The 11,040-nt window shown below is 33.8% G+C and overlaps 1 pseudogene; it reads left to right on the top strand.

Annotated features, from left to right (window-relative positions):
* Positions 1-8,682: 8,682 nt before the first annotated feature.
* Positions 8,683-9,337, top strand: LOC101564432 (annotated as a pseudogene).
* The last annotated feature ends 1,703 nt before the right edge of the window (positions 9,338-11,040 follow it).

Raw genomic sequence — 11,040 nt, 5'->3', positions numbered from 1 at the left:
CCTTTGTCAGTGTCAGCCATGTGGATGAGTCACGGCCATTGCTTGGCCAATGTGCTCTCTGTGAAAGCCTGAGCGAATGTTTTCTCTCCATGTAACTCTCCCTAGGCACACTCTATATCATCAATCACTTTCCTCTTTGGCCCCATAATCTCCTTGATCAGAAAATTTGGGACACTACCCAGTTATATGACGTTACAGTACAAGTTCTCATATGTCCTGAGTCTTAATTTACCTTGGAAGGCTAGGGCCAAAATGTTGGCTTTCCTTGCAGTTCTGCTTTTTCTCTAATTTTGGTCTGCAAACTTAAGTTGTTAACCATCCAGAAGACAAGCTTATTGTTATTACCATGCAACCTAGGCTGTTAAGCTTAACCGCACTATCTGTCTGAATATCAAACATCTTAGGCATAACATGGAACAGGTATTTTTCATCAAGTATTGATATGTTGAACTTGAAGTCACTGCAGAATATGATGAAAAAACATTTGAAAATTAGAATATATTTTAAAAACAGACATAAGGAATTGCATAATTCTAATGTTTACAAATAAGTCTGAAAATCTAACCATATACAACCTTGAAGCAAAACAATCCCACAATATTTCTTTTCCTATCTCTTGCCTTCATTCAGAAACCCCTTCTTTTTGTACAATCATCTACCCAAGAGACAGCACAGTAGCAACTGGCATGTCATGACAATCAGCGTGTATTCAGAAGACCAAAATGACCAGCACTTGAAGCACGAATCTACTATTACAGATTACCATCTTCAGTGCAGTTGCTTAGTTCACAGGTATCAGTATATATAGTTAGTCAGGGTGAGAATCTTTGCAATTAACTGCTAGATTCAAAAATCTTCTGGAGGTTCTCAAGATCATTGCCTTGCCCATCTTCTACATATAACTGTATTGCTTGACATTGTCATGTTTCCTAGCTCTTCTCCTTTCCTTTTCTTGATTAGTTAGTCCTCGAGATCCTGCTTTCTTTTTACTTGTATTATACCTTTCTATTTGTCTTTCTTCTTTTGAGTTCTTATACTGGGGAAACTATACTTTATTTCCACATGTGTGTCTGGTTTATTTCACTTATGAGTATACGTTCAAGTGGCATCCACTTCGATATAAAAGCTTCGAGTTTATCATTCTTTATAGATGAGTGATACTCTACTATGTAAAAACATCATATCATAGTGATATATGTGTTCCTATGTTTATAGCAGCACAATTTGTGAAAGCCAAATCTTGGAAACAACTAAGATGCTCATCAACTGAGGAATGGTTGACAAAGTTATGGTATATTTACTCCAGACTCTTTTACTTAGTGAAAATAACCTCAAAGTTAGAGAATGATAAGCTATTAAGGAAGATAAAAAATGAAGCTTTCTTTTGCAAAATGATATAAATTTTTATCATCACAAGCAATGTACTGTCTGGAAATTCTGGGACATGTTATAGGAGTCAGCACACGGCAGTTAGAACTAAAGTTCCTATGTTGATATATACAGGAAATAACCTTTGAGTTATGGAAAACATGTTGCAATCGCTCCACATCATGTTTATGTTTAATGCATGTACTAGCTTCCATTGAATATACTTACAAATCAATATGAGTTACTTAAGTGTATATTTTGATGTTTTTAATTTGATTTGTGATCTTAGTGGCACAAAAGTATCCTAAAACTGTATTAATATATAGTAACCATACAAAGTAGATTTTCTATAAAACTACATAGAGGTTAGTACTATTTGGCCATTGCATAACATAATTTGTAAGCATGGTGGGTGAAAAATGTATGGCACATTTGGGGATAGAAATATAATCACAGTTTGCTTTGAATTTGTTCTGAAAACCACAACTAAAATCAGATTAATTTTTGAAGTTTGATGAACTACTTATGTGATTTTCACACAATTCCTTAGTATTCATTTCATTTTTGTAGACTCATAAAATTTGATATTTTATTCTCAAGTAGTAAATCATGGAGTGAAAAGAAAAGGAATAAGAGGGCTGGGGAGATAGCTCAGTAGAATAAACACTTACCTGGCAAGCACAAGGTCCTTACTTCAATCTCTGGTACTGCAAAAAAAAAAAAAAAAAAAGGAATGACGTATCTTTAAACAGAAAAGTAACCAATGCATTGGCTACTTTGATATAATAAGGGAAAAAATGAAGGGCAACCAATTGACTTTTTCTTAGACTATTGAAAGCTGTAAGGTGAAGCTTTTGTTACTAAACTTATAAGAATATGAATAGCATTAAGTATTTTTTCAAATCATAAAATGTCAATTATTTTTAATAATTTTCTAATTTTCTTTCTGTCCCTCACATATTCTATAATGTTGGTTTACTAGAAAACTAATTTCTGGTCTTTTACATATATATTATATATATGTATATAAATAGAAATACATTAAGTCACTAAAGGTATGAAAAGAAGAGAGGCTAATTATAGAACAATAAAAATTGAAGAGTCTTGAATGTTTTATTAAAGATCAATAAGTAAAAACAAATAGGAAAACATGATTAATATAAGATATTTTAAGATAAAGTACTTATTATTTCTTATGTATTTGCTTTTTTTTTAATACTAAGGCTTTAACCCTGGGCCTAGAGCATGCTAGGGAAGTTCATCACGTAGCTGCATCCCTTATCCTATAGTTTTCAGATATTTTTCAAAACAAAACATTACATGAAAGATTTAAAAAATATGATGAAAGGAAAAAATTTATTAGGCCACTATAATAATCAATGATATTACTTTTTACTATCTGCTTCTTTTATCTTTCTGGGTACATGAGAGTTTGAGCTTCCTGAACTGTACAACAATGGATTGGATCATAAAATTAGCTGTTGTCAATGAGTTTTAGTATAAGTGATAGATTGAAACTGGGCTATATTGTTTAATTATCAATGTGCTATTCCATAGAGGTATCTTATTTGCTATTGGTTTAGAAAGGAAGAACATTTGAGTTGCTGAGTACACCTCTGTATTATCCTTGAATGATAGCAATGAACAGCACAACTTCCTTTCAATTAGTAATGAACCTGAAGTCCAGGTAGAAATGACCTTTGTTATGTTGAGCCACTAAGATTCCATCATTTTTTACACCAATATAATGGATTTATTTATTTATTTATCTATTTATTTATTTATTTATTTGGGGGGTGGAACTGGGGATTGAACTCAGACCCTTGCACTTGTGAGGGAAGCGCTTATTCCACTGATCCATCTCCCTGGCCCCAGAATTTTTGCAGTGCCCAGGATTGATCTCAGGACCCTGTACTTGCCAGGCAAGTGCTTATTCTACTGAGCCATCTCCCTGGCGCCCTTTATTTTCTAACAGAAACATCTAAATCTATTTCTCTGTTTACCGATTTGGTGCCTGGATCCATTCATGCTTGCTTGCTCGCTTTTTTTTTTTTTTTTTTTTTTTTTTTTGCGGAACCGGGGATTGAACTCAGGCCACTGTGATTGCCAGGGAAGCACTTATTCTACTGAGCCATCTCCCCAGCCCCTTTAGATCTTGATGAAATAAATAATCTGCATAACCATCAGGTAACCATTTATAAATCTTAATCTTTCATCTTAGCAGAATATAGCTAATAAATATAAGGTTGTGTTCTTTTGCAAGAACCAAACGTGAAATTGTTTGTTAAATCAAACTGAGTCTCTATATTTTGTAGAGGGCAAAATGCAAATCTAACTCCCTGTAACAAAAATTGAGTAGCCTAACATGAAAACTTCCTTGTAGACATGACAACTTCATTTAGACATTTGAAGATCAATGGAACAGATTAGAAGATGCAGACACAACTGCAAGTACTCATATACCTTATATTTGATAAAGGGGCCAAACATGCTTATTAGAAAAAAGATGGCCTCTTTAATAAGTGGTGCTGGTAAAACTGGTTTTCCACATTCTGAAGGCTAAAACTAGACCCAGGCCTATCACCATGTACAAAGCTACAGTCAAAATGAATGGAAGATTTAAATATTGAAACAGAGACACTGAATCTTCTGGAAAAATGTATATAGAAATCTTAAAGACATAGAGGTAAGTAGAGAGCTCATGAACAAAAAACAAACCGCACAGGAACTACTTCAAAGAATCAACAACTGGGATCTCATGTTTTTCAAAAGGTTCTGCACTTCAAAGCAAATCTTCAACAGAGTAAATAGAAAACCCATAAACTGGAAAATGTTATAGCCAACTGTCCCTCTGACAAAGAGCTTCTATCTAGAACATATAAAGATTTTTTTAAAAAATTAGGCCTCTCCAATTTAAAGACCCAATCCAAAAATGGGCATCTGAGATGAATATACACTTCTCAGAGGAAGAAATACAAATGGCAAGTAAATATATAAAAAATGTTCAACATCACTCATCATTTGAGAAATGCAAATTAAAAGACCACTGTGATTCCATCTCACCCCAGAAATAATGGCTAATATCAAGAAGTCAGTCAATAATAACTGCTGAAGAGGCTGTGGGGAAAAAGGAACGTTCTGCACGTTGATAGGAGTGCAGACTGGTACAACCACTACGGAAATCAATGAGGAGATTCGTTAGAAAGCTAATATTGGAGGTCCCATTCAAGCCAGCTATTTCTCTCCTGGGTATTTTCCTAGAAGAACTGAAAACCTCATACCAAAATGATATATATGCACTCAAGTTTATAGCAGTGTGATTTGTCATAGATAAATCCTGGAAACAACCTAGATTCCCATCAACTGAAGAATGGATAAAGATGTTTTGGTATTTTTACACAATGGAGTATTATTCAGCTATAAAACGGGATACATTTGAGTCTTGAGTCTTTTTTTTTGTAAATGGATGTGTACTTCTAAGTTAAAAAAAATCAGAGCAGCATATACAAACATCGTATTATCTCCTTAGTGGGAGAACCTAAAAGAGAAAAATGGAATTTGAAGGGTACAGTATACACTGGAAAAAGGGAATGAAGTTATTCAAAAGGAAAGAGCTACTGAGTTGAGGAGAAGGACAGGAGAGGGAGTGGGGAAAAGAGATTTATCTATATATGTAAGTAGGATGGTTTGGACAACTGTAATTTGCATTTGTGCAGGTCTATGGAAAGAAGCAGTTAATGCCTTAATTTGTTTCACCTTTTTTCAATTGTTCATACTTTTTCTCCTCTTTATTATATATTTATTATAATTTAATAATACACATTTCTTTCTTTTTTCTTTCTTCTTCATTTCTTTCTTTTTTCCTTTCTTCCAATTTTACATGCATATATCTGGTAATATGAAAAACTGATTGTAAGACAACACTATATCTTCCAACATATTCTGTGAAATTTATCTTACTTTGTTAAATGAAATTCTGGATCACTTTTAACTTTTTCTATTTTAATTTTAAAGTATACTTTTTTTTCAGACCCGGGAATTGAGCTCAGGCCCTTGCACTTGCCAGGTAAGTGCTTATTCTACTGAGCCATCTCCCCGGCTCCTAAAGTGTATTCTCTTTAAAAAATAAAAAAATATAATAAAATAAAAGTAAAAGTGAGCCACTGATTATTGTAGCGAGTAGGGATCAAGATTTTCTTTGATATAAAACACTAGGTGTTTTTTACATAGAGACAGATGGTTGTTCCAGTATTATGTGGCATAAAGCATGACTATAATATCAATTTTATTTTGGAAAAAATCCAATGCACAGTAAATCAATTGCTATAACTATGAAGTATGACAACATCCATCAACCAAACAGTTTGAAGCATTGTAATATGTAGTAAATTTCCCAAAGTAATCTGTTTACTAATTATAGTTCTAAAAATGATTTCACCTGCTTTAGTATGCTGTTAGATGTAAAGTGTACTTAAGAATATGTTTAAAAATGATTTTAATTTTAAGGCTCAGGAGAAAAAGCACTTGCCTGGCAAGTTCAAGGTCTCAAGTTTGGTCCCTGTACTACAAAAAAAGAAAAAGTTTTTGATTTTAGAATACTTTAAGTCATGCTTTATGATGATAATTTTATAGCAGGTAGAGCAATAAAGCCATGGATAATGCTATAAGATAAGTATGCATTTTGCTACTCACCTCAGTGGATCATTTTAGCTGCTAAGAATTACTATTGGTACATTTAGAAGTGCTTTTTAGTCAGTAACTGTAAATGTGACAGAGATAAGGAGGCAGATTATACCAGTGTTTTATTCCCCTATGAATTAAAGCCACATTGAGCCTAAAAATAGAATACTTTTCAATTGTTTCTAGTTCTGAATAAATTGCTGTTTGCATAAATAGCAAGGCCTATTAGTTAATTGCTACAATATGACATTCATGGAAATAAGGTTTATTGAATGCAAACATTATTATTCAATTTTTTGGTCCAATCTTGCAAATCTCTATGTGTTAATGTGAGCCACAGTTCAGACTATAAAAATAGTAGGGCCAGAGTGATGGTTCAGTAGAATAAGTGCTTCCCTGGCAAGTGCAAGGACCTGAGTTCAATCCCTGGTTCTGAAAAAAAAAAAAAAAAAAAAAAAAAGGTAATGTAACAACCATTGTTAATTTGCTATTCTTATTTTATTTTATTTATTTATTTTTTTGTGGAAACAGGGATTGAACTCAGGCCCTTGAGCTTGCCAGGGAAGTGCTTATTCCACTGAGCCGTCTCCCTGGCCCCTAATTTGCTATTCTTGATTCAAAAATCTGTAACGTATATATTGCTGTGTGTTACCCTGTTTCTGTCTTTGCATTTGCTATGTTTTTGCTTTTGTTTATTCTCTTCAAAAGAAAATAAAATAAAGCAAAATAAAATAAAATGAAGTGTAGTAAACTATAAACATGTTTTATTTTTAATAAATTTCTCAGTTATATAATAAATAATAAAATGAAAGTGAATATTGAGAAACTTCGCCTAAGCCAATCTGACACTTACATAGAATACTGGCAGAAGAATCTAAAGTGGACCATCAATTAGAAACTATCCTCTCCCATATACACTGTGAAAATATTAAGATAAATTTTTTGTTTAAATGGTTTCTAAATAGGCAGGTACTAAAGGAGAAAATTTCCTCTAAGTATTCATTGGTTTTAGAGCTCAAAATAGATTTATCTTCAGGCTATTTCTCTGTATCAGATTACTTGAAAATGTAATGGACTAAAACAGCTCTTTTATTTTCCTCATGAATATGTAGGTCAGGAATTCTCTAAGTGCTCCCTGCCTCTTCTTCACTGGGGATTCCGTGGTGTCAGCTGAGGCTTTTGTCATCAGAAGTCTCAACGGGGCTCAGCATCTAATATGGCTCATTCCCAGGGCTGATAATTGATTTTCCCCCTAGCACTTTAACAAAGGTAGTTAGGGGGAATATATAAAATGGCCTCATTCATATTGTGGGTTTAGGGTAGTCATGTTTCTTATAGGGCTTTGGGCTTCTTAATGATTTAGGGCCAGAAGTCACATATTACTGCTATCCTACAATCCTGTGAATTCTATTGGCCAGTCTAAGGCCATACCACCCTGAATGTGCCCGATCTCATCTGAATTCTATTGGCCAGAGAAGAAATAAGTGTACAGAGATGCAAGAAAAGGAGAAATAGACCCCACTTCTTGGAGGGAAAAATACTCATGAGCCATCACAGCTTACCATATGAAGGAAGTATTAGAATGAACAGCCAGCAGGAAATCTATCATGCTGGGATCACTCTATGCCTTTGATTAGCACATGGGACAATAAATATATGCTGGGTAAATACTGTGGCTAATTTAAAATTTTAAGGTGTGTTTAATAGTCTATAATTTTTTCACTGTAACTGTAACTCATGATTTTATTTTCTATGTGATTTTGTAGTTTTTAAAAAGAACTTATTAATTAATTGAGGTTTTAAAGTCTTCCTCAGAAATGCCATTGTTACTTTAAAAAAAATAACAGGTTAAAGTAACTCAGATTTCATGACTCAGTTTTAAAGTTCTATAAGTTAAGAAGAAAACATACTGTTATACTTCTTCAAATAAATGGTCAATAAATGGTTCGCTGTATCAATAAAACATATTTTCTTTTTTCCCCCTGTATTTTAGGGAAAGGTCTACAGGGTGTTAACATTCTCCCTACTAGATCGGACTCATAGTGATCTGCCTTTTTACAGCCTCCCAAGAGCTGGGATTACAGGTATGCACCACCACACCCAGTCTCAATTGCCATCTCAGCTTGCCCCGGGGGGGGTGGGGCCAGCATGGGAGGCCTGGGATTGAACCCCCAGCCGCTGCACCTGCTTGCAGGTGCTTTAATCTGCTGAGCTATTTGGCCAACCCAATAAAACATATTTTAATACATACATACACATGTATAAACATTTATTTAGACATATATACGTGCAATAGTAGTTTATAATGTGAGATAAAGATGAAAACCAGATTTTGCTGTACTTTTTTTTTTTTTAAAAAAAAACCTGTCTTTCTTATAATATTTGAATATATTTCTAGACCAGAACTTACTCCTTTAAGTGGTTACGGAACAGTTCCTTTTGGGTCTTTATTATAACTTATCTAGCTACTGTCATTTCAATAAATAATTTATTTTGATATTTTCACTAAAAATGATAAATTAGAATGATAGTATTTGGGATTGAACGGAGCTGAAAAAAGCACAGAGGCAGCCTCGGCAGCCAGGAAACCCCTGCTCCAGCGCCATCCCCATCTGGGCCACCTTGCCCGAAGAAATGAGTGGTGGACTGGCTCCAAATAAAAGCACAGAATATCTATCCAATTTGCCCTTCTCCCTGACAAGCAACAACTTATTCCGGATATTTTCCAAGTATGGCAAAGTTGTGAAGGTTGCTATAATGAAAGACAAAGACATGAGGAAGAGTAAAGGAGTGGAGTTTATATTGTTTTTTGATAAGACTGCACAAAGCTGCACCAGAGCCAAAAACATCAGTTATTTGGTACAGGGATAAAGGCAGGCAATGCTATTGACAATGGATGAGCAGCTGAATTCATCCGAAGGCGAAATTGCTTTGATAAATCTAAATGTTACAAGCATGAGGAAAGTGGACACCTAAATTACACTTGTCCAAAGAATATGCTCAGGGAACGTGAGCGCCCAAAGAAGAAAGCAAAGAAGAAAAAGAAAACCACTGACCAGAAGAAATCAAGAACAAAGCAGGAAGAGAGGATAATGAGGATCCTGCTCTGGACAGCCTCAGCCAAGCCATCACCTGCCAGCAAGCCAAGAAGGAAGAACAAAACAAATGGAAGCTCAGTGCCGGGGGCCGTTTGACCTCTGAGGATGTCCTGCAGGCTGCCTTCTACTTACTGCATAGTGGCCCACACTGGCCTCACACTGGTGGCAGTACTCCTGCCTCAGCCTCTTGAGTGCTGGGCTTAGAAGGTGAGCATCTCTGCATCTGGGTGGTCCCACATATTTTGAATAAAGGGAACTACCCATATTAAAAAACAGGACTTGTTAGTAATGAAAGAACTAATTTTAATAAGAACAAATACTGAGGACCAAGGATGTGTCTCAGGGACACAGCGCCTGCATGGCAAGTGAGAGGTTCTGAGTTTAAGTCCCAGTACAAAAGAAAGAAAGAAAGAAAGAAAGAAAGAAAGAAAGAAAGAAAGAAAGAAAGAAAGAAAGAAAGAAAGAAAGAAAGAAAGAAAGAAAGGAAAAAGAAAAAGAAAAAAGAAAAAAGAAAAGTCAATCAAATACCATAATGGTAATACTGTTGTAATTTCATAGAAAGGTAGGTATTAAAATGATTTATTTGAAAACTTGACTTCAAATGCTTTAGTGATGTCTCGCTATTTTGTAAGTACTTTTGAAAGACAATTTTTAAAACAGAATCTACATAAGAACTGAGAGAATATTTTATTGTTGATAGTACTGTCAATACATTTTCAAAAAGAAAAAAAAAATGACAGTACTTAACATATATCCTGAAATTATTTTTCAAATATAAACTTCTGGGAACTAAAATACTTGATCTTAAATTGTATTACATTTATTTTACATTTTGAGATCCTGCTGTGTTATCTTCTTGCTTTCCAGCAAATTGCCTAATTGATATTCCCACCAACAATTTATGCATGTGTCCAATTCACACATCAATAGTGCTTATTACCTTAGAAAGCTTATTAACTTGCTTAGCAAAATAAATACTTAACAAGTAGTGAAATAGATTGATTAGTCTCTTATTTGACTGCTATTATGACTGATAGTGTGTCAGAAAATATTTTTAATTAGTTAGAATATTGAAACTTTAATGCAAATTGAAAATAATTATGATTTAATACTCCTACAAAAAGATACACATAACTTGCTACATAAAGTAGATTTTACAGAGACTGGGTGTGGTGGCAAGTGCCTGTAACCCCAGCACTTGGGAAGCTGTAACAGGTGGATCACTACGAGTCTGATCTAGTAGTGAGACCCTGAACACCCTGTAGACCCTTACCTAAAATACAAAAAAAGATTTTACTTTAAAATAATCTTTCATTCATTTAAAAATGATAAAATTATACTTTTCAAACAGCTACTGTCTCTTAGTTCAATGAGAAGAAAGATTTGCATTAATAGTGTTTAGGCAAGATATCATGTCTGCGTCTTGTACTATGAATAACTACTATGAAGACAACAATATGCAACGTATTAATTATTGAAACTGTCCTACTAACCTGTTTTGAAACTGTCTCATTTTTATTTCTTTCTCAATAAAATTAGTTAAAAAACAAAAAGATAAAATTACCTTCAATTTTAAATTAAATGGGAACATTTAATCTTTTAAATACAACTAAAAATAACTCAAAAATAATTCTCTGTTCCATCCAAAAAGAAATTCAGGCAATATTAGTTGAAATGTAGTATAGAAGCCTTTTGGAATTTATGTATGGTTATAATGATAAAACTTTATTGAAGCTTCATGAAAACTTCTTGACTAAAAGTTAGTTTTATATTTTTAAAGAATTGCAATTTCTATAATTTAATTACACTTTTAATACTTTGTGCTTGCTCAAAGATCACGACTGGTCTCATAATAGATCTACTATGTTTACTGTTGATCGTGGCATACTGGTTT

This window comes from Octodon degus, unplaced genomic scaffold (genome assembly GCF_000260255.1).
Source record: "Octodon degus isolate 3935 unplaced genomic scaffold, OctDeg1.0 scaffold00041, whole genome shotgun sequence".
NCBI lineage: Eukaryota > Metazoa > Chordata > Mammalia > Rodentia > Octodontidae > Octodon > Octodon degus.
This window is presented reverse-complemented; position numbering and strand designations above follow the sequence as displayed.